At 40.7% G+C, this 22,785-nt stretch overlaps 1 non-coding gene across 1 annotated transcript; it reads left to right on the forward strand.

The window, feature by feature from the left end:
* The first annotated feature begins 4,014 nt into the window (after nucleotides 1–4,014).
* LOC140858303 (small nucleolar RNA R71) lies at nucleotides 4,015–4,121 on the forward strand. The gene has a single exon (XR_012141869.1). It is a non-coding gene; the product is annotated as a small nucleolar RNA R71 (small nucleolar RNA).
* Nucleotides 4,122–22,785: the final 18,664 nt, after the last annotated feature.

Genomic DNA, 22,785 nt, shown 5'->3' on the forward strand with positions numbered 1-22,785 from the left:
TTACCGAAACGGGAGAGAATATTTCTTTAAGAAACTTAATGACCATTTTGCTATCGGTGTTCTACATGCAATTGCTTCTACCCATTTTGAAACATAATCAACTGCTACTAGAATATATTCATTTCCAAAGGAATTTGGAAATGGTCCCATGAAATCGATCCCCCAAACATCAAAAACTTCAACTACCAAGATTGGGTTGAGTGGCATCATGTGTCGCTTGGTGATTCGACCCATTTTCTGACATTGAGCACAACTTTTACAATATTCATGAGCATCCTTAAACAAATTGGGCCAATAAAAACCACATTGGAGAACCTTAGCAGCAGTTTTCTTAGACGCGAAGTGACCCCCACATGCTTGATCATGACAAAAAGATAAAATATTCATGACTTCGTTATCTGGGATACACCTTCTAATAATTTGATCAGGACATTGTTTAAAAAGATAAGGATCATCCCAAATGAAATACTTCACTTGGGCAAAGAATTTATATTTATCCTGCTTAGTCCAATGAGAAGGTATCTTACCTATGGCTAAATAATTTACAATATCAGCAAACCAAGGTTCAGTAGACACAGACATGAGTTGCTCATCTGGGAAAGATTCATTGATGGGTGGTTCACTAGATGGTGCGACTGGAATTCGGGACAAATGATCTGCTACAACGTTCTCAGTGCCTTTCTTGTCCCTAATTTCTAGGTCAAATTCTTGAAGGAGCAAAATCCATCTGATTAAGCGTGCCTTGGCATCCTTCTTTGCTAGGAGATGTCTAATGGCTGAGTGATCGGTGTAAACAATGGTGTGGGTCCCAACCAAATAAGATCTAAATTTCTCTAAAGCAAAGACAACGGCAAGGAACTCCTTCTCAGTTGTGGTGTAGCTAAGCTGGCATCATTTAAGGTTTTACTTGCATAATATATCACTCTAGGCAGCTTATTTATCCGTTGACCTAAGATTGCGCCCACAACATGAACGGACGCATCACACATTAATTCAAATGGTTCAGACCAGACAGGAGGATGAATGATTGGAGCTGATACAAGTGCATTTTTTTAGAAATTCAAAAGATTCCAAGCACTCATGAGTAAATTCAAATTTGGTATCCTTTGCCAAAAGATTAGTCAGTGGACGTGCTACTTTGCTAAAGTTGGCAATAAACCTTCTATAGAATCCAGCATGACCTAAAAATGAACGTATTTCTTTCACAGATTTAGGTGGTGGAAGACTTGCAATTAGATCTATTTTGGCCTTGTCTACTTCAATCCCCTTTTTAGAAATGACATGGCCAAGAACTATTCCCTGTTTGACCATAAACTGACATTTTTTTCCAGTTGAGAACTAAGTGCTTCTCCTTACATCGTTCTAGAACTAATTGCAGGTGATTCAGACACTCGGAGAAGGTTAGGCCAAAAAAGAAAAGTCATCCATAAAAATTTCTAGAAATCGTTCTATCATATCTGAAAACATGCTGATCATGCATCTCTGGAAGGTTGCCGGTGCATTACATAGTCCAAAGGGCATTCGTCTATAGGCAAAAGTACCAAATGGACAGGTGAATGTAGTCTTTTCTTGATCTTCAGCGGCTATGGGGATCTGGTTGTAACCGGAGTATCCATCAAGAAAACAGTAAAACTCTTGTCCGGCTAGTCTTTCCAACATTTGATCAATAAATGGCAAAGGAAAGTGATCTTTTCTTGTCGCAGCATTCAACTTTCTATAGTCTATACAGACCTCCATCCCGTTTGGGTCCTAGTTGGGATAAGTTCGTTTGCATCATTTTGGACCACTGTTACCCAGATTTCTTGGGTACTACTTGAACTGGGCTTACCCAAGAGCTATCAGAAATAGGATAAATTATTCACTATCTAGGAGTTTCAGAATCTCCTTTTTAACTACATCCTTCATAGCTGGATTAAGCCTTCTTTGGGCTTCTCTTGTTGGTTTAGCCTCTTCCTCTAAGTATATTCTATGTTGAACTATAGAAGGGCTTATTCCTTTGATATCTGCTATGGTCCAACCTATTGCTTCTTGATTTGCTTTTAGAACTGACACTAACTCCTCCTCTTGCTTGGGATCTAGGTCTGATGCAATAATTACAGGCAAAGTTTCTTTGGGTCCTAGATATGCATACTTGAGATGTTCTGGGAGGGGTTTCAGTTCTAAAATGGGTGCTTCCTCTATCGATGGTTTAGGTGATGATTTCACCATCTCAATGATTGGTTCAGTAGGAAGTGTCGATTCCTGATTAATCTGATTTTCTTTAAGTATTTCATTGACATCCTCAGACTCATGGATTAACAGGGGTTAGACTCTAGGTCGACTTCATCATCACTAATGTCAATGGATTCATAAATACCATCTTGGACTACATTGACATCAGCATGAGAAGAGGATTCCTTTCTAAGTTAAAAACATTAAGCTCAATGGTCATATTCCCAAAGGATAACTTCATTAGACCATTTCGACAATTGATTTCAGCATTGGCCGTAGCTAAGAATGGTCTTCCTAAAATGACAGGTATATGTCCTTTAGGATTCGCAACTGGCTCAGTCTCTAAAACAATAAAATCTACAGAGAAAATGAAATTTTCAACCTTTATCAGAACATCCTCGACCATTCCCTTAGGGATCCTGAGAGATCTATCGGCTAACTGTAATGTGATCCCAGTAGGTTGAAGTTTTTCTAATCCTAGTTGCTCATACACCGAATATGGAAGGATATTCACACTAGCTCCTAGATCTAGCAAGGCCTTTTTTATATTGGTTTCTCCAATAACACAAGAAATTGTTGGAGCTCCAGGGTCCTTATATTTAATTGGCACATGGCTAGATAGGTATGAACTGACACTTGCAGCCAAAAATGCTTTCTTTGGTACATTAGTGGTCCTTTTCCTAGTGCAAAGATCTTTTAAAAATTTGCATAAGTTGGAACCTGATGGATTATATCTAAAAGAGGAATATTAACTTGGACTTGTTTAAATACCTCTAAAATTTTGTCTAAATGTTCAGATTTATTGGATTTCAGTCTGTTTGGAAAAGGAGCTCTAGGACTTTTAAGTACTGGACTAGGTGAATTTTCAGTTTCTGGTGCTTGAGGTTGAAAGGTAGTAGTTTTAGAAGGTGACTCGGCAGATGAGTCCTCTATATCATCAAGTGCAACTACCTTATTGTCTATTTATTTTCCCGATCTTAAGGTATGAATGGCATTTACACCATTAACTTGGTTTCCTTGTTGGGGTCGTGGACCATTTTGGTTCCTAGGATTTGGCTCAGGTTGGCTAGGTAACCTACCATGTTCTCGTTCACTAATGGTCGAAGCCAGCTGACTTACTTGCATTTCAGACGGGCTATAGCTTGGGTGTTATTATTTATGAATTGACCCATGGTTTGCATAAAGCTGGTATGTGTCTTCATCATGGCTTCTAGGCTTTTCTCTAAAGAGGTAATTTTCTTGTCATTATCATGGAAGCCTGGCGGGTTGTTCATCACTGGGTTGGACCTTAGATTTTGCTGATTGAAATTTGGATTGCCTACATTAGGATTCTGGGACCATGAGAAATTCGGGTGATTCCTCCAACCTGGGTTATATGTGGTGCATAAGGATTGTTCAATGGTCCTTGATAGGTGGCATTCACCTGTGCACACTCATTCAGTAGGAACATTCTTCTAAGACATGGTCTGGTGCATTGCACCCTTTACACATGGATGCAGATATTTGATTTACATTGGCTGGTCTCTGTAATTCTAAGGCTTCCAATCTATGTGTTAAGGTTGCAATCTTGGCCTCTGATGCTAGGGTTGGTTGAATTTGATGCATTCCTCCTCTTGAAGGTGTAGCTTTATCAGGTTCCCTAGTTGTTTTCCACTGTAAATTTTTCTCGGCTAGGTCTTCTAAGAATTGCCAAGCTTCAGTAGTTTCTTTGTCCATAAATTGGCCTTGGCACATGGACTCTAGCATGGTTTTGAGTTTGAATCTAACCCCTCATAGATGATCTGGCATAGTCTCCAAGTTTCTATTCCATGGTGTGGGCATTGGGTCAAAAGATTCTTGAAACGATCAAAGTACTTCCAAAATGATTCACCAGCTAGTTGGTAAAATTGATTTATTTCATTCATAATCCTAGCTGTTTTATGATGGGAGAAATATTTTTCAAAAATATTCTCACAAAGCCCTCCTAGGTAGTGACAGAATGGTTTGGCAGACTATAAAGCCACTTCTTAGCATTATCCTTAAGGGCAAAGTTGATTAATCTAAGTTTGACCTCATCCTCTGTTAATTGCAGTTTCATGGTTGCACATACCTCCTCAAATTCTCTAATAAATATATAAGCATCCTCTAATCCTGTGAATTTTGGAAGCATATTTATGATTTGAGGTTTGATTTCAAAATTGTTAGCTGTGGGTTGTGGCAACCTGATACAAGATGGTTGGATGGAGCCAACTGGATAACACAAATCCTTAAGGGTCATGGGTTGGATTGGTTCAGCCATTGGAACAACAGGAATTGACTCAATTCTAACTAGACGACCCGACACTCTTCTCCACACATAAGGTGTACAGTTCTCGATGTTTATACAATTTTTTTTTATAAAATTTTTATGTATAATAAAAAGAAAGAAAAGAGAAAAAGTTTTAAAGAAAAGATCCTAAGGAGTCCTAAATCTAAAGAAAAGTAACCAAATTAATTTAAATTTTAATAATTTTTTTTTAATTTTTTAAACAAGTGAAACAATAAATTAAACTCAATCTATCCTAGGGTTAACCTAAATCTAGACAGCTCCTAACTGTTCCAAGATGACCCTTCAAGCCTTCCAAGTGGAGATTGACAACTAGTTAGCCAGGTAAGTATAAGAGGTGGGAGGTTCACTCATCATTGCCTTTCTAGACACCAAACGAGTTGGCCAGGCCAGCAACTGAACCAATTTAACAAACCATCCTCAGGGACTTGCCTAGACACCAACTAATCAAACAACTCAAACTTGGTAGAACTCTTAGGGTTCCTTGTCCTATTGAGCTCGAATTCCTTAAGGTTGACGTCTAATTGATTTTAAGATTAAAGGTCTAGGTAATGCAATATGATGGAGATGGTTTTTGGGCTAAGGAAGGGTAATGAAATCCCCACCTTATCTTGTTAATGGGTTGATGCCCTTAGATTAATTATGAAAATGCAAATGCAAATAAACAAGATGACCAAGAATGTAAAAGATTTTAATTTAGAATTTTTTTTTATTTTGATATTTTACTTCACGATTATGAAATATCTTTTATTTTATTTTATTTATTTTTTTTTTTTATGATTAAGTAAATTCAAATGATTAGGTCTAAAAGGAAAAGTAATTAACTAAAAATAATAAAAGAGAAATTAGAAGCGTACCTGAGTTTTCCAGCAATCACCAACTAAATCTAGAAACCTAAAGAAAAAGAAAGAGAGTTATAAAGCACGAAGAAAAAATATTTGAAAATAATTTAAAACGTCAAATCCCCGGCAACGGCGCCAAAAACTTGATGTGCAAATCTTAAAATTTATAAATAAAATCGCAAGCGCACAGTGTGCAGAGTAGCACGACCAGCGAGTACGGGTCGATCCCACAGAGACTTGGTTTAAAAATGATTTTCAAATCTATGCTCAAGCGAGCTTTAACGAAAATCGAAAATCGAAAGTTGTTTGCTAAAGACAATAAGACTAAGGATCTAGGGTTTTTGAATCCACTAGATCTAGATTAGGAAATTCTACCTAGAATTTTTCTTATTGATCCTAACGACTACTCCTCTTGTCTTTCCCAAGCATAGATTATGAAGGGACTAAGGCCCAACGATAACCCATCAAGATTCTTTACAGGGGAGTATTAACTAGGATCTCTTAGGGTTTTCTCCTCCTATTACTGAATCAAGCATAAACTATGAAGGGACTCTGACCCAACTGTAGTTCATCAAAAATTCTTGGCAAAAGAGGAAGAAAAAAAAATCTTAAGAAAAAGAAAGAACCTTATGTAAAACCCCTACTCATAATCTAGCTTCATCGCAAACCCTAGAAGGGATGCTTAGCTAGACATGATCTAAATCTTCTTGCAAAATTTAAATGCAGAAAAATAAACTACCCTAATTTCATAAATTAAACTAACCTAATTGCATAAAATTAAATTGCATAAATTAAACTATCCTAATTGCAAGAAAAATAAATTGCATAATGTAAAGAGATAAAATTGCATAAAAATAAAATTTTATATAAAAAAAAAATTTATTACAAAATCTCAAAGCTCGAGACTTGAGAAGAAAGCTAAAAACCCCACTATCTAGGGTTACAAACTTGATCGGAAGGAAAGAATCATTAAAACAAGGGCCTTTGGGGGCTTTTTATAGGCATTTGGGGGTTATAAGGTTTTTAAAACTTTAGATGTGGGACTAAGAGATTTTAGAGGGCTGTTAGGGGGGTTTAGGAGCTCAAATCTCGCTCAAAAAGCACTTAAATCCATCAAGAAATCCTAGAAATTGTTTCAGCCGTCCGATCTTCATCTAAAGGATCCAATTCATCTAATAAATCAAGCCGGAAGCGATTCTGGGCCGTCGGATCACGATCTGGGTGAAGCGCTGCTGTTGGATCGCGCAGCAGAGATGGGATCAGGTCGGATGCATCGCGGACCGTCCGATCAAGGCGCTGGAAGATTTCGTCCGTTGGATCGCGCTGCAGAAGGATCCCGTGTTGTCCTAGTGTTTATTGATTCTTGCAATTGCCTTGATTACGGTTGGATCTTGACCGGCTGCGATGGTGGCCGTCCGGTGGCGCAAAAATATGGAGCATTGGATCTCGATCAGAGAAGATCAGACCATCGAGTGATATGAAGTTACCAGATTGCCCTTCGGACCTTCTTCTCTCTCCTCATGAGCCCTGGACCGCGCACGTGGATCGGGCTCGCGATGCGTTGTGGTGAGCCGAGACTCGCTGATTGGCTGGTTTATGGTGCGCCGATGGGTCCATGGTCCAGGCGCCTGTTGCTGTGGACCAGGCGGCTAACCAGATCACCAAATCTGTTGATTTTTGACCAATTTTGACCTGATTTGACTCAGGTTTGATCCAATTGAGTCTTCTTTTTTCATTCTTCAATTCCTGGGTCAATTTAACTCCATTTTACGTAAAATTTACGCCGTTGGAATCCTCTTTCCTTGTTCTTTCTATTGATGATCTCTTCTTCTACAAAATATAATAACAAGTATCAATTTCTTAATAAAGTTAGATAATTTAGATATTAATTGATACTTTTTATGTCAATTTGTGACATAAATCAATGGAGCTCCGGCCGAATCAAGTCGGCCACCTTGTAACAAGAGAGCTTCACCCTGACGACGGAGTCCAAGGCTGACTTATGGCAGGTATGATCCTATACTCCCCTTTCTGCTCTCCGTACGCAGATCCTCATGAAAATTGAAGGAGCAAAATATTTGCGACACCCTTCGTCGATGAAAGTACAGTCGAGGAGCCACAATCGAAAGAAGTATTGTCGATTTCATCGTGATCACGGTCATGATATCGAACAATATATTCAACTCAGGGATGAGATAGAAACTCTGATTCGATGAGGCTATCTCGAAAAGTATCGGAGAGATCCGCCGACCCAACCTCCTGCTGATCGACGACCTCAGCTGCAAGCTGAAGAAGCTGTAAATAATCAACCAACTATAGGGGTGATCAATATAATCTCTGGACGACTGAGCTGGGGGGCAACTTTCGAGGAAGAGTCGGCAAAACAGAGATGACTCAATAATGTAATAACTTTTTTGAAAGAAGATGTTCGAAATATTCAGACTCCCCATGATGACGCTGTTGTTGTCTTGGCAACCATAGCAAATTATGATGTAAAAAGAATCTTTGTAGATAATGAAAGTTCGACTGATGTTTTATTTTATTCGACTTTCTCCTGAATGCAACTATCGACGGATCGACTCAAGAGAGTCTCGACACTATTAGTCGGCTTCACAGGAGATGCTGTCACAGTAGAAGAAAAATTTCTCTCTCCTTAACCACTGGGATCAAACCACAATAGAGCACCATTTTCATAATGTTCATGATAGTTCGAGTACCTTCGGCCTATAATGCCATACTCGGATGATCTGGACTTAACACTCTGAAAGCAGTGGTTTCAACATACCATTTATTAGTTCGATTCTCAACAAGAAATGGGGTTGGAAAAATACGTGGAGATCAACAACTTGTCTGACGTTGCTTTCATCTCCACTCAAAATAAGAAACATGAAGACTCTCTGCTTGTCGACAAATTGGACCAAAGAGAGAATTAGGAGAGGGGTGAACCAGCTGAACAACTGGTTACTATCCCATTAAGAGAAGAAGATCCCGAGAAAATGATCCAAATTGGATCGCAACTGTCTGACTTAGAGTGGCAATAATTAAAAAAATTACTCAGAGCCAACGTCAATATTTTTGCTTGGTCGGCCATCGATATTCTCAGGATTTCTTCAGAAGTAATAACTTACCGATTTAACATCAATCCGAACATTAAGCCGGTGAGACAGAAGAAACAACTTTTTGCCCCTGAAAGACAGAAGGTTATTGACGAAGAAGTCGACAAGCTCCTCGCAGCAGGCTTCATCAGAGAAGCTACATATCCCGATTGGCTCGTCAATATAGTAATGGTGAGAAAAATCAACGAGAAATAGAGAATCTGCATCGATTATACTGATCTGAATGAAGCTTGTTCGAAGGACAGCTTTTTATTACCAAAGATTGATCAACTAGTTGATGCGACTTCTGACCATCGACTTTTGAGTTTCATGGATACTTTCGCTGGAGATAATCAGATCTAGATGGCATCAGAAAACAAGAGCATACAGTTTTTGTAACCGACAAAAGCATACACTACTACAAAGTAATATCTTTCAGTTTGAAAAATACCAGAGCTACCTATCAATGGCTCGTCAATAAGATCTTCAAGGTACAAATCAAACGAAATATGAAAGTATATGTGGACGATATGCTGGTAAAGAGTCTCCAAATTTCAGATTATATTCGGAACCTGAAGGAAGCCTTTGGTACGCTCCAGCGACATCAAATAAAATTAAACCCGATCAAGTGTGATTTCAGAGTAACCTCCAAAAAATTCTTCAAATTTCTTATTTTACAACGAGAAATCGAGGCTAATCTCAAAAAGATAAAGGCCATCATCGACATAAAGTACCTGAGCTTAAAGAAAGAAATACAACAACTCAACGGGAGGATCGCCGCTCTTAGTCGATTTATTTCTAGGTCAGTCGAGAGATGCTTGCCATTTTTTAAGACTTTACGACAGACGAAGGACTTCTCATGGTCGGATGAATGCCGACAGTCTTTTGAAGACCTAAAAAAATATTTGACTTCTCCACCATTGCTTACAAAATCGAAGGTCGGAGAGACTGTATCTCTATTTGGTGACTTCTACAGAGGCAGTTAGTTCGGTGCTTATTCAAGAGGATGAAAATCAAATCCATCGACCGATTTACTACACCAATAAAATACTCCACAATGCTGAAGTCCGATATTCAAGAGCAGAAAAAATGATCTACGCTCTAATTATATCGATGCAACGACTTTGTCCATACTTTCAGGCACATCCAATTATGGTCCTGATAGATCAGTCGTTGAAGGCGATCTTACATCGACCTGATACGTCAGGTCGGATGGCAAAATGGGTAGTAAAGTTTGGCGAATTTGACATACAATATTGTCCACGATTGTCTATGAAAGTGCAAGTTCTAGCTGGCTTCGTTGCAGAATGTACAATATCCGATAATAAGCTAGAAGATACAGATGATAATACAATAAAGGAGGCTACAACTCCAAAACTCGACCTAGCATCGACTTGGGTGCTACACATCGATGGAGCATCTAACATACAAGATAGTGGAGCCGGCCTCATACTCACAAATTGTAGGAACCAGATCTAGGGTTTCAGGGTTAGATCTTGAAACTTTTTCAAGATCATACAGCGGAAGACTAAAATAAATTAAAATTTATTTTCTAAGATCAGAAAATTCCTAGATCTAAGATCCTATTACATGATTATTACATAGCATTAAATCAAAAATTAAAATATATATAAATATAGTATGAACTACATGTTGATCATATCAACATGTTTCTATACTAGCTACATCTAATGTATGTATTAAATAATAGATCAGATCTATTACCTTGCAAGTTAGACGCTCTAACCTCGCTGATCCGGGCTTAAGGATGATGTTGCAAGCCGCACACATGTCCGGCCTCTAGGAGTCGTCCACACGAGCCCACGAATCTCGATCAGAAGTCTTGCTTCAGGAAATCAGCACAGTATGCTAGTACTGCGCTGATCCTTCTTTGATGGTTGATCAGGTGCCTCCTTCTTCTTGATTTGGACTCTTCCAAAGATGAAAAGTAGAAGGAGGAGTTTCAGATCTGAGACGCTCTCAGGAAACTCAAGATGGAAGGAGGAAAGATATGAAAATAAAAACCCTAGAAGAAGACCCTCTTTTTTTTCACGTTTTTCTCTCTAAACACCCAAACTTGCATCTTTTATATCTCCACGACCCAAAGTTATTTCTCTCTGATTTTTGGATGGCAGAAAGGTCTCTCAAAAATCTATCTCCCCTTAAAATTTCACGATGTGCCAAAGGCATCCTCCAACACTTGAAGCATGTCCTTTGGCTGAGCCGTCTCGAATCTGCGACTGAACTCGTCGCTCATGATAGCCAGCATGATACAGCGCACCATGGTCCGGTCACTGAGCCACTTCTGGTAAGTGTCTCTGACTGTTCCACGTGCATTGGCAGCTGGCTTCTCAGGTGCAGGATCCATTATCATATATAGGATCCGTTCATGCTCCAGGACTATCTTCAACTTTCGGTACCAGCTACCGAAGTTGGGTCCCACCAACTTATCATTGTCCAACAATGATCGGAGCGATAGGGAAGTGGCTATATTTGCACAAAGGAGAACCATAACCTAATTAGTAATTGATTCATTAAACCTAAAGATTTGGACTTTAATCAAAAGGTTTCTCCCACTATTTTATTCGAATTGGTAGCCTCTACCTCCAATTCGAGGAATTACCCTAATTTCTTAGCGGGTACTAGAATCTACTTAGACTGCACACAAGCCCAACTTTGGTTGGCCAACCCATGTACATCTAAGGGTAGGTTCATAACCAATTGTTTCTCTAAACAATTTCTAGTAATTTTAATTTTGCCCCAGAAACCTAATCAGTAGGCTTTGGCCTCCACTGTAAGGATCCAGTTAGGTCCAACCATTAACATGATCATACATGGTGTATCTAACCAACGAATGATTAAGCCCAACTTTGGTTGGCTCACCTAACCACCATTAGAGAGACACTTCCAAGTCGTCATATGATGAGTGATAATTCCATTAGTCAACAAGCACCAGGCCTTTGGGTCTGCAATGATTATTGAGTTCATGGACTCATTATCAAACACCTTAATGGGAGGCTATAACTCAGTTATCTCCATAACTTTATCATTTTAAGGATCTAATAATTTTAAAGGATTTAAATAATATAGAAGATGAGGTCAGATGAACCAGCTTATCATGATCCTCCCACTGACTTCACCAAGTCAGCTTAAGGGAGACCATTAAAAGGGCTGGTCTAGGAGCACCTAAATCAGTCACACTGATTTACCTAGCTGACATGGGTCAGCTCGAATAGTCAAGTGATCCGATCAAAACATAATTTCACCAAGAGGCCAGGTAAGTTCGATCAGTGGGAGGGTCTGCCAAAGCTTGCCTTAGACACCATCATGAATGGCCAGGTAAGCGGGCTCCCAATTAAAAACCACCGGTCTGGTTTACCTTAGACACCAACTGGTTTAATTAGTTTCGATTAGATCAACCTAACAGTTCGTGCTAGACCGCTTAGCCAAGAATCAAGTCCATTTGGTTCTCGTTAAAGACATGGACTTGACCAACTACAACTATTGTAATTGATCTAGAGAATCCTTGACCTAATCTAAGACAACAATTGATTAGATTTAGTCAATTCTCTAATTAAGTCCATCTTTAATCTAACCATAGGTCTAACCCAATTAATGGACCTAGTTCCCACTAACCCATTAACCCAATGTGTTATGATTTGTGTCTTAGGTTCTTCAATTCACAATCCTAGAACCTAATCAAACAACTTCTTAATTCTTAATTAAGTTTTGGGCTGAGGGTTGGGTTCGGCTTTTCAAAAAATTATTTTCATATTTGTAAAATAATTTTACAATATGATTCTACCAATCATATTGCATGTTTGATTCATAATCAAGATGCAAGTGAAATAAACATGAAACTACTTTAGATCTAATCTAAACAGGTTCATGTAATTGAAACAATTTCAACTTTAAATAATTTCTTTGCATAAAAATTATTAACAAAGAGATTTTATTTCAGATTTAAACATCTTTTAAATCTAATAAATCATAAATTTAATCTAGATCATATCTAACAAATTTATGATTAAAGATAGATCTACACAAACTAGGACAACCTTTGCACTGTAAGGGGTAAACCTTACAGCAGGACAACCTTGCAGTTTGTGATTGATCTAAAATTTTAATTTCAGATTTAATAATCAGAATATAAATTAGATCTAATCTAAAAAATAATCTAAGCATGTATAAATAATCATGTAATAAAGAACCTGGCTCTGATACCAATTGTAGGAACCAGATCTAGGGTTTCAGGGTTAGATCTTGAAACTTTTTCAAGATCATACAGCGGAAGACTAAAATAAATCAAAATTTATTTTCTAAGATCAGAAAATCCCTAGATCTAAGATCCTATTACATGATTATTATATAGCATTAAATCAAAAATTAAAATATATATAAATATAGTATGAACTACATGTTGATCATATCAACATGTTTCTATACTAGCTACATCTAATGTATGTATTAAATAATAGATCAGATCTATTACCTTGCAAGTTAGACGCTCTAACCTCGCTGATCCGGGCTTAAGGATGATGTTGCAAGCCGCACATGTGTTCGGCCTCTAGGAGTCGTCCACATGAGCCCACGAATCTCGATCAGAAGTCCTGCTTCAGGAAATCGGCACAGTATGCTAGTACTGCGCTGATCCTTCTTTGATGGTTGATCAGGTGCCTCCTTCTTCTTGATTTGGACTCTTCCAAAGATAGAAAGTAGAAGGAGGAGTTTCAGATCTGAGACGCTCTCAGAAAACTCAAGATGGAAGGAGGAAAGATATGAAAATAAAAATCCTAGAAGAAGACCCTCTTCTTCTTCACATTTTTCTCTCTAAATGCCCAAACTTGCATCTTTTATATCTCCACGACCCAAAGTTATTTCTCTCTAATTTTTGGATGGCAGAAAGGTCTCTCAAAAATCTATCTCCCCTTAAAATTTACGAAGAAACTCATCTTATATAGAGAGTTATGATAGAGTCCTTGTCTAGGTCAAACACCTAGTCAAGGCTTATCCAAACATGGCAAGTAAAGGGACGCCCAACTCTTGAGCACCTCCTTCATATTTTCGTGGATGGATCAACAGAAAAGGATGCACAATATAAACCCTAAAAGCCATAAAAATTCTAAAAAAAATTTGGATAAATTCGGTGCAAAATTGAAAGAGTTTTGGATTTCTAAAACTCTATCTCATAGAATTCGAAATCCAAACTTATTCCTTTTAGATTTGATCCAAATCACCTTCCATGTAAGAAAGAAGAGAGGAGACCTTTTGTGAACGTGGGAGAGATCTGAGAGAGGGCTTTTGTCGCACAAAATAAGTGGAGATTGGCGTTGAATAAGAGAGAGGGCGTGGAGAAGGTTTATGTGGCGCAAGGTGGAATCCTAGTCCTACTAGGATTCTGTCTCATAACTTGTTTTAATTTGGTTTTCCAAACCAAATCAAATCAAAATTAGATCAACCCAATTAAAATAGGTCTTAACCCAATTAAGAACCTAATTTAATTATATTTAAATCTGATTTAATTTTCTAATCAAATTAGAAATTAGATTGACCCAAGTCCTAGTTGAACTAGGACTAGTCTTTCCTTGCACTTGGCTTATCCAATAAACTAATTGGACTTGATCCAATCAAGTCCAAACCAAATCTAATTAAATCATATTTAATTAAACTTAATCTCAGCCCATTGGCTTAATCAAATTAAGTCAATTAGCAATCAAATTGCTAATCGATCCTCCTGCAACACTTGCACTGGGTTAAATGTCAATTGTATTGATCATTTAACCCTAGAACGATTCTTAATCGTTGATCAACCATCTGATCGGATCATGAACTCTAATGTGTGTGACCTCATAGGTCCGAACCTAAGCCGGTAGCATAGGAACAAATTTTTATACCAATCGAAGTGACCATCTAGCAATGGTACCCGACGACCGGATAGGTCGAATGTGTAGAACAACATCCTTAGAACCCATGCGGATATAGTTTTCATATAATTCATCCCCTTGACCAAAATGATCATAGGACACCCCAGAGCTCAACTGTCAACTCTGATCAGGTTGTCCACATTGTATTTCAAAATATCAAATCCATCTGATGGATTACCCTGGCCAAGGTTTTGCTAAATTGAAATACATCGACTCATTCTTCTCCAACTCTTGGAGTGGTCAATCCCATCTCGATCACATTCTGACTTCGCAAGTACTTGACTGTGCCCAGAAGCCTTCCATCCCTGAATTAGAAATTCAGTTAGTCCAGTACCAAAGCACAGTGAGTTGCTTGCAAGTCACTGAGGTGATCTCAAGTCTAAGGGACACTTATACCTATATCCCATCAGAGACATTCTCGACAGCAGAATGCTCTGGAGTTGGTCACGTTCAATGACGATGTACCCTTATATCTCACCTGTATGCCATACCAGTGTCTCCACACTCTTTGGTTAAGAGGACAACCAACCCATATGACCTATGGCGACCTATGCTCGATAGAAGCTGTCGTCCTTATTAACAGCCTATCATTTGGTCGTGAACAGTTTTAAGGACTAATCGATAAATCCTCTCTTTATCGAACCTAAATAGTCCTAAGGACTTCATCATATCAACGGAGTTCATTAGAAGATGAAAGCTTATGATGAAAATGCCAAATATATTTTATTTATTAACAAATCAATTACAATACTTGGTTGCTCAACCGTCAACAGCTTGACGATTGGCTTTTTGGGACACATTTCCCAACATAAATTTCGAAGGGATAGTCACTGAATACGCCCTTCGGTTTAACTTTAAAGCTTCAAATAATCAAGCCAAATATGAAGCACTCTTAGCCGATTCGAAGATAGCTAAAGAGCTTGAGATCAATAGTCTGAAGGCCTTCACCGACTGAACTGATTGCTAGATAGATTAAAGATGAATTTGAAGTTCGAGACCTCATTATGATAAAGCACTTTTAGAAGGTGAAAGATCTTATCGTGAGCTTGAAATACTTCAAGATCTTTCACATACCCAGAACTGAAAATGCTCGAGCCGATATACTTTCACGATTGACAACTACCACTTTTAACTTGTTGGGTCGGATATTCGTTGAATGTCTCAAACAGTCAAGTATCGACAAGGTTGAGAAAGTATTGCAGCTCACATTGAACCAAGCTAGATGGATCCAATCATCCAATATCTGAATGAAGGAGTTCTTCCTGTAGACCCCTCGGAAGCTAAGCGACTCCAATGGATGGCTTCTCAATATGTGCTAATGAATGGATATCTCTACAAGAGGTCGTTCTCTCTTTCCTTGTTAAAATATTTGGGACCAACAGATGCCGACTATGCACTTAGAGAGGTACATGAAGGGATTTATGAAAATTACTTGGAAGGCAAATTCTAGCTTATAAAGTCCTACGACAAGGATATTACTGATCCATCACGAAAAAAGATGCAGCTGAACTAGTCTGAAGGTGTGAACCATGTCAAAAGTATGCGAATATACAATATCAATCGGCTAGTCATTTGACGACGATCGTAGCACCATGGCCCTTCGCACAATGAAAATTGACATACTTGGCCCCTTTCCTCTGGCATCTGGTCAGAAGAAATTTATAGTAATTGCTATCGATTATTTCACAAAATGGATAGAAGCCGAACCTCTGACCCAAATCACTGAAAATAAAATAGAAGACTTCATTCAAAAATCTATCATCTACAGATTCGGTCTACCGCACACCATCATCACCGATAATGGTCGATAATTTGACAATCAAAATTTTAAAAAATTCTGTAAAAAGTTTCATATCACACACAAACTCACGTCAGTCAGCCATCCACAATCGAATGGAGAGGTGGAGGTAACTAACCGAATAATTTTACATGGGCTCAAGATCCGATTGAATGAAGCTAAAGACCTCTGGATGAAAGAACTATATCCGATCTTATGGGCATATCGAGCAACTCCCTTCATATCAACTGGAGAATCCTCCTTCAATTTAGCTTATGGGACAGAAGCAATGATCCTACTCGAGATCGAACTACCATCGACCAAAGTGGAACAATATAGTGAGCCGAGCAATTTTGAATGTCGGAGAGCCGACTTAGATCTCTTTTCAGAACTCCAACATCAGGCCTAAACATACATGGCCACATATCAGCAAAGAATAGTCTGATACTATAATGCTAGGGTTAAGCCGAAGGTCTTTCAGTCAGAAGATTTAGTCTTGAAAAAAGCAAAAATCTCAAAATCTTTAGATCAAAGAAAGCTGTCTCTAAATTGAGAAGGACCTTACAAAATATCCGAGACATTCAGACTGGGTGCCTATCGGCTAGAAGTCCTAGAAGGATCGGCAATTTCTCGAATATGGAATGTCGATAATCTGAAGATGTATTATCAGTAAACTCATTCATGTACATACTACTTGGAATGCAATACAGAATTTCAAAATCGTGAGCCTTAGTCAATTCCTATCAATTTCTGGTCATATATCGGCTTTCACTGAAAAAATCAAACAATCAACGGTACAATCCAAGATTCATTTCTAACTTTCACTATAAAAGTCAGAAAATCTATTACCTAACTACCAACTATATTTCGATTTTCTCACAGAAAACTGACATCCTGAGTGCGATTTTAGACCGACATCAAATATAAAAGCTTTCACTGCAAAAGCCATAGAATCGATTACATCTTGACACTCAGTGTCGGCTTTCCACTGTAAAAGCCGACCATGGTAGAAAGACCAATATGCCGATTCGGTCGAAAGTAGACCAAAATATCAAATGACCAAGGTCAGATTGGAATTATACCGATGTGGCTATAGCCGGTCGAAGGATATTCGGCTTGCCACCGATTATCAAATGAGCTGACGTACAAATCCGACCAAGTATCGGATACTGGATATTCGACTTACCATCATTATCCTAACTATTAAGTATGTCAGAGATTATGTGACTAATAAATATTCTACAAGTCCTACCGAATGATCAGATCACCGATTAATGTTTGGTGGCTACTTTACATTACAGACATCGCGAACTTAACATTCCACACAATTTGAACTTGGAAGAAAAATACTTTCATTCATTGTCAAAAAAAGTTATAAAATTGGACCGAAGTCCAATTACAAGCATCTGACTATACAAAGGGAAAAGAAAAACAAAATACACCGACTAATCTTCGTCGCTGTCCCTATTCCTTTGTTCTAGCGCAAAGTCGGTGGCTTGATCAACAGGCACAGTCAGTGTCCCATCTAGAGTCGATGCGGCCTCTTCCTCGGTTTGTCCCTCTTCTAATCCAGGAAGAACGACACTGCTCAAGTTCAGATTCGGGTATAATATTTTGACCGTGTCCCAGCCATCTTCATACCCGACACAGTATGAAGTAAAGCCGTTTTTGAGGATCTCCTCCTTGTATTCTCTCAAACCTTGAAAGTCTTCGATCATCTGACTCAGTGCCTCCCTCAACGACTCCACTTCTGCCTTCACCAAGTTAGCGTCGGCTCGTGCGGAGGTCGACTCCTCTTCAGCCAATGCCAGCGTTTCTAGGTTGGCCCGATGATGACCCCGTCGGCTTTGAGTTCTTTGATGCATCCATCTCGTTCTCATCGAAGCCGATGAATAGAATGCTTCTTGCTCTTGATCTTTGACTCAAGAGCTAAGATAGCCTCGCAAGCCGAATTAAGTTCAGCCCCCGAAGATGTTAAGTCGTCAGTCAGGCGGAAAACCTCTTTCTGAAGTTTGGCTTCCCGCTCCACTGCAGACTTTAGCTGTTCAAGTGCAGCCACTTTCTCAGCTTCAACGGCTGCCACCTCATCCATCCACGACTTGTGAATGTCACCGAACTTCGAGTAACCAGCTTCCAAGTCAATCATATGATGGATCAACTACAGATAAAAGATAAGTCAGTTAAAAAGAAGAAGAAGAAGAAGAAGAAGAAAATTATCCCAATCACCATCGGATAAAAGGATGAGAGCATCTCGACTACCGACTGCTTCTTTCGACGCTCTCGATCGGTCGGAAGAAGGATGACTCAGCACAGTTGCCTAGCCAACATCGGATTGGCCAGGGCCAATTCGTCACCTGACACTTGAAAGTTGAAATAAATTGTGCGGCCCTCCGACGCCGCATCTTCTGTCGAGGTCATTGGGGCCTTTCCCCGATCCCCTGTCGGCGGCCCCATGTTTGAAAGTGAGGGGAAGCTTGAACTCGACTGTGTCCCGACTGAAAGAGTGACTGGCGCAGCAGCATATTGTTCGGGTTCTCTTGCTTCAACTCGAACCTCTTCAGTAGAGAAATTACTGACGGTTCTTCGATAGTTTCCCTAGCTGCCCTATCTTCTGACGACACGATAGGAAACGCTGTCGGAGCTGACAGCCCCAGAACTAGCTCAGAAGCCGATGCAGGTGGAGCATCGGGGCCCTCAGTCAGCAGCAAAGCAACAACTAGAGCTGGGATCGAGTTGCCGCCTGAGCTTGCGCCGAAGCCTGACACCTCTTCGGTGGTCGCGAAGGTCCAGCCTCAGACGCTGTCCTCTTTCTAGCCACATGCTGACGAATTTCGATGGCATACACTCGCATCCTCAGCTGCATGGCTGCAATTACGACAAGAGTCAGTACAACTCAAAAGATAAGTGAAGTCAAAAATAACCGACTATACTATACCTAAACAGATGGCCGAACTAAAGTCGGTGTCATAAAGGGCTTGTTCAGTCACAAGCTCCTTCTGCGTCGGGACTATCATGTCCTTCAACTTGTGAAAGTCCTCCTGGTCGCCGACCTCCACTCAGCTATTATCGTTGGGATCGGTTCGTGGATTGCCCCAACGAGAAGAAAAACCCCAAGGAAGAGTGGAAGAAGCAAAGAAAAATTGGTTCTTCCATCCATGAATGGATGATGGAAGACCGGTAATGAAGGAAAGACCTTGTGGAGGTTGAAGAACCACCATCCTTGGGCCTTAGGGTGGGATCGAAGTACGAAGAAAATTCGAAAAAGAGAAGGATGAGGTTCGATCGGCAACATCCGACATAATAAGGCAAAGCTAATAATCAATCGGACTGAGTTCGGTGCCAGTTGAGTCGGGCAAAGACTATAATAATCCAAACTATTTCGGATAAACTCCAGAATCGAAAATCGAAGATTCGTCCGAAGATCTTCGACATAAAAGGCCACCTGGCCCGAAGGAGGGCTATTCACCCGACCATTGGCTCCAGGGGCGAAAAACTAATACTGCTCTGGGATGCAATACTGCTCCCGGAGCCATTCAACATTCGACTCCGAAAGTGAAGAAGTCTCCACCTCCAGACCCGATTGGGTTTCGTCAGTCGGATTCTCCGATTGACCATCTCGAAGAGAAAAAGTTCTAACCATAAAGAAAAAAAAACCCTAGAGACTCAAAAAGGAGGAGAGACTCAAGAGCAGACAACTGAACTTGAAAAGGATAGGAATATTGGGGCGACTGTCCGACAGAGTTTCCACACCAGAAAAGACAAAATGAAAAGTAAAATTTAGTTGAAGGCAATTTTTTATATATAGGATTCCTCAACGATTGAGATAAAAGCAGTCAAACCGAGGACTCACTCGACGACGATACGTGACAACATCTGGACCAACCATCGATCGGATGGTTTGATGCACCTATTTCTGATCAAACCACGTCACCTTCATCTGCGTGAACAGCTTCGACCCAATAATATTCATACACATGGCAAAAATCTATTTGTCAGAATCAAACCGCCCGGTGTCGGCTTGCCTTCCCGAAATGACATCTGACATTGACAATTGACACCAAATCATCCTGTTGATGTGGTGGTTTAAAGACGACAAACAGCTAATCATCCGTATCCTGAAGAAGGTGGTTGCAGAATCGGGATTCGACATGACAGACAATAACTCTCTTTGTTCAATGTGACAAGCCACGTGGCAGTATACATGCCGACCCGCCATTAGACTTGGGAATGGGGGGCAACTATTGGGATAAATCGGCCGACCCTCGACTCAGGCCAACCAACTCCCGACTCCGACTCGGCAATAGCCGACCGACTGAACATACGAATTCGACTGAGCATCGGCTGAACAGATAGTACCGACTCTTCATCAACCAATTGAACAAGCTTCACCGATTTATGGTCGGTTACCGACTAGAGATCGGCTGATGTTGATAAATATCGAACAACTTGGACGGTCGGTGCAACAGAACTATCAGCCGACGGTCACATCTACTACCGATGTATGATCGGCTAATTCACTCAACACACCATAACCGTTACGAACGGTTACCCGCCGCATACCACGGTGTAATTTGTGGGAACTAATGACCCACTACATGATTATGGCCCAATAATTTAGCGTCATAAAATACGGAACCACGTCCGACTGTTACAATAATCTCATCTATAAAAAAGGGTAAGTAAACAGCATGAGAGAGGACTTCTGGTGAGAGCTCTGCTACTCTGAATATATAAAATACTACCGTTCACCAACTTCTTTCTCTGACTTAAGCATCGGAGGGTCTCCGTCGGACACAAATTCGATTTGTGTGGATGTTGTTTTGCAGATGCTTGTTACTGACGATAGTGACGGGAAGTTGGCCGTAACAAGGACAACCAAAAATGAAAAAGAAAATCTTTAAGGTGTCTCAATTAAAATGGTTATTCACGAGACAACTAAAAATTTTCTTTAAAAAAATTGGACATTAGCGACATAAGGCCATTCTGACATCACCAAGGTATAGGCATCTTGCAGGATTTTTCCGTGGCACAAATTTCTACAGCCCCAGAAGCTCAAGCAAGATAAGATTAGAGTTACCTAAATCGCTAGAAACATAAGCATATTGCAAATGGATATGTTTTGCCCCAATTTGCATTACGACTGGGTATAATTTGATCTTCTAGAATTTATCTCGGTGGAAAGACCAAAGACATGTATCATCTTGTCGAGCGAGGAGTTAGGTGAGTTAATCGGAAAATATGGAGCGCTTCGATGAAAAATAATTCCTCAATTAGTGCAAATTATATAAATTTTATATAAAAATTAAATGATGAATAGAATTTGAAGCCCTTCATGTATATAATTAATAAATTACTGGCCCTTTATTATAGATCAAAGGGTTATAGTATTTTTTCATTGAAATTTTGGAATAGAATAGGATTTCAAACAGCCACCTTTTCCAATAATAAAAAATAGAATTTTTTGGGTTTAAAAATATATTTTCTAATATTATTCTCATCAAATTGGGTTTGCTAGAAGCATGCCAATGAACAAGGTAACATAGAATAAAAATTGCATTTCATCCTTGTTGGGGAATACCCACCGACCGACTTACGGTCGAAGGGGCCGACCCCGACTGGCCGACTGGCCGACCGACCGACTGGCCGACCCCGACTGGCCGACTGGCCGACCCTGACTGGCCGACTGGCCGACCGACCGACTGGCCGACCCCGACTGGCCGACTGGCCGACCCCGACGGCCGACCCTGACTGGCCGACCGACCGACTGGCCGACCCCGACGGACGACCCCGACGGACGACGGCCGACCCTGACTGGCCGACCGACCGACTGGCCGACTCCGACCGACCGACTGGCCGACTCCGGCCAGGAAGTCTGATGGCCGACTCTCGCAACATGATGCTCGCCGACCAATGGAGGGGCCCGACACCACTCAGCTGGCCACCGACCTAGGGTCGGTCGACTCCTCCAACCGCCGTACAGCCGCCAGACGTTGTCAGCTCTGACACGGACATGCGGCGCAGTTACCTAGGGACATGATCCCGCCGAGAGTCGGGTCAACCCTGGTGATTGGACGGCCACACGGCGACATGACGTTTTTACGGCGGCTCTGACAGTCTACAGTGAGTTGACAGTTCCTCACTTGTCCGCGCCATTAATGACGGCGCCATACCGTGCTCCACTATATAAACCGAGGAAGGCAACAGTGCAAGGGGTCGATCCGCCCGTCTCTCCCACATACGCAGGCTCGCCTCTCTCTCTCTCTCCCTCTCAGAGCTCTCTGTCTGCATTTCACTGTTGCCCAGTCACCTCTCTGACTTGACCGTCGGAGGGTCCCCACCGGAGCCGCCTCCGGTCAGTGCGGACTTCCTTTTGCAGGTGCACGCTTCCCGGCGATCGGGCGACGAGGCGATTGGCCGCAACAGATTGGCGCGCCAGGTAGGGGACAGCATGACAAAGACAAGAGCTCAACGATCGAGAATCACTGGGTCGGCAAGGCGCTCTTCCCGCCGGGAAGAGGCCTCCCCGCCACCACCGGCGGCGGAGCCTAGCTCTCCGCGCCCTGCAGTGACCACGGAGGCGCAGATTGCGGCCATTGTACGGCAGATGACCGTACTGACCGATGCAGTCAAA

The sequence above is a fragment of the Elaeis guineensis genome, chromosome 5 (assembly GCF_000442705.2).
Source record: "Elaeis guineensis isolate ETL-2024a chromosome 5, EG11, whole genome shotgun sequence".
In the NCBI taxonomy this organism is placed as follows: domain Eukaryota; kingdom Viridiplantae; phylum Streptophyta; class Magnoliopsida; order Arecales; family Arecaceae; genus Elaeis; species Elaeis guineensis.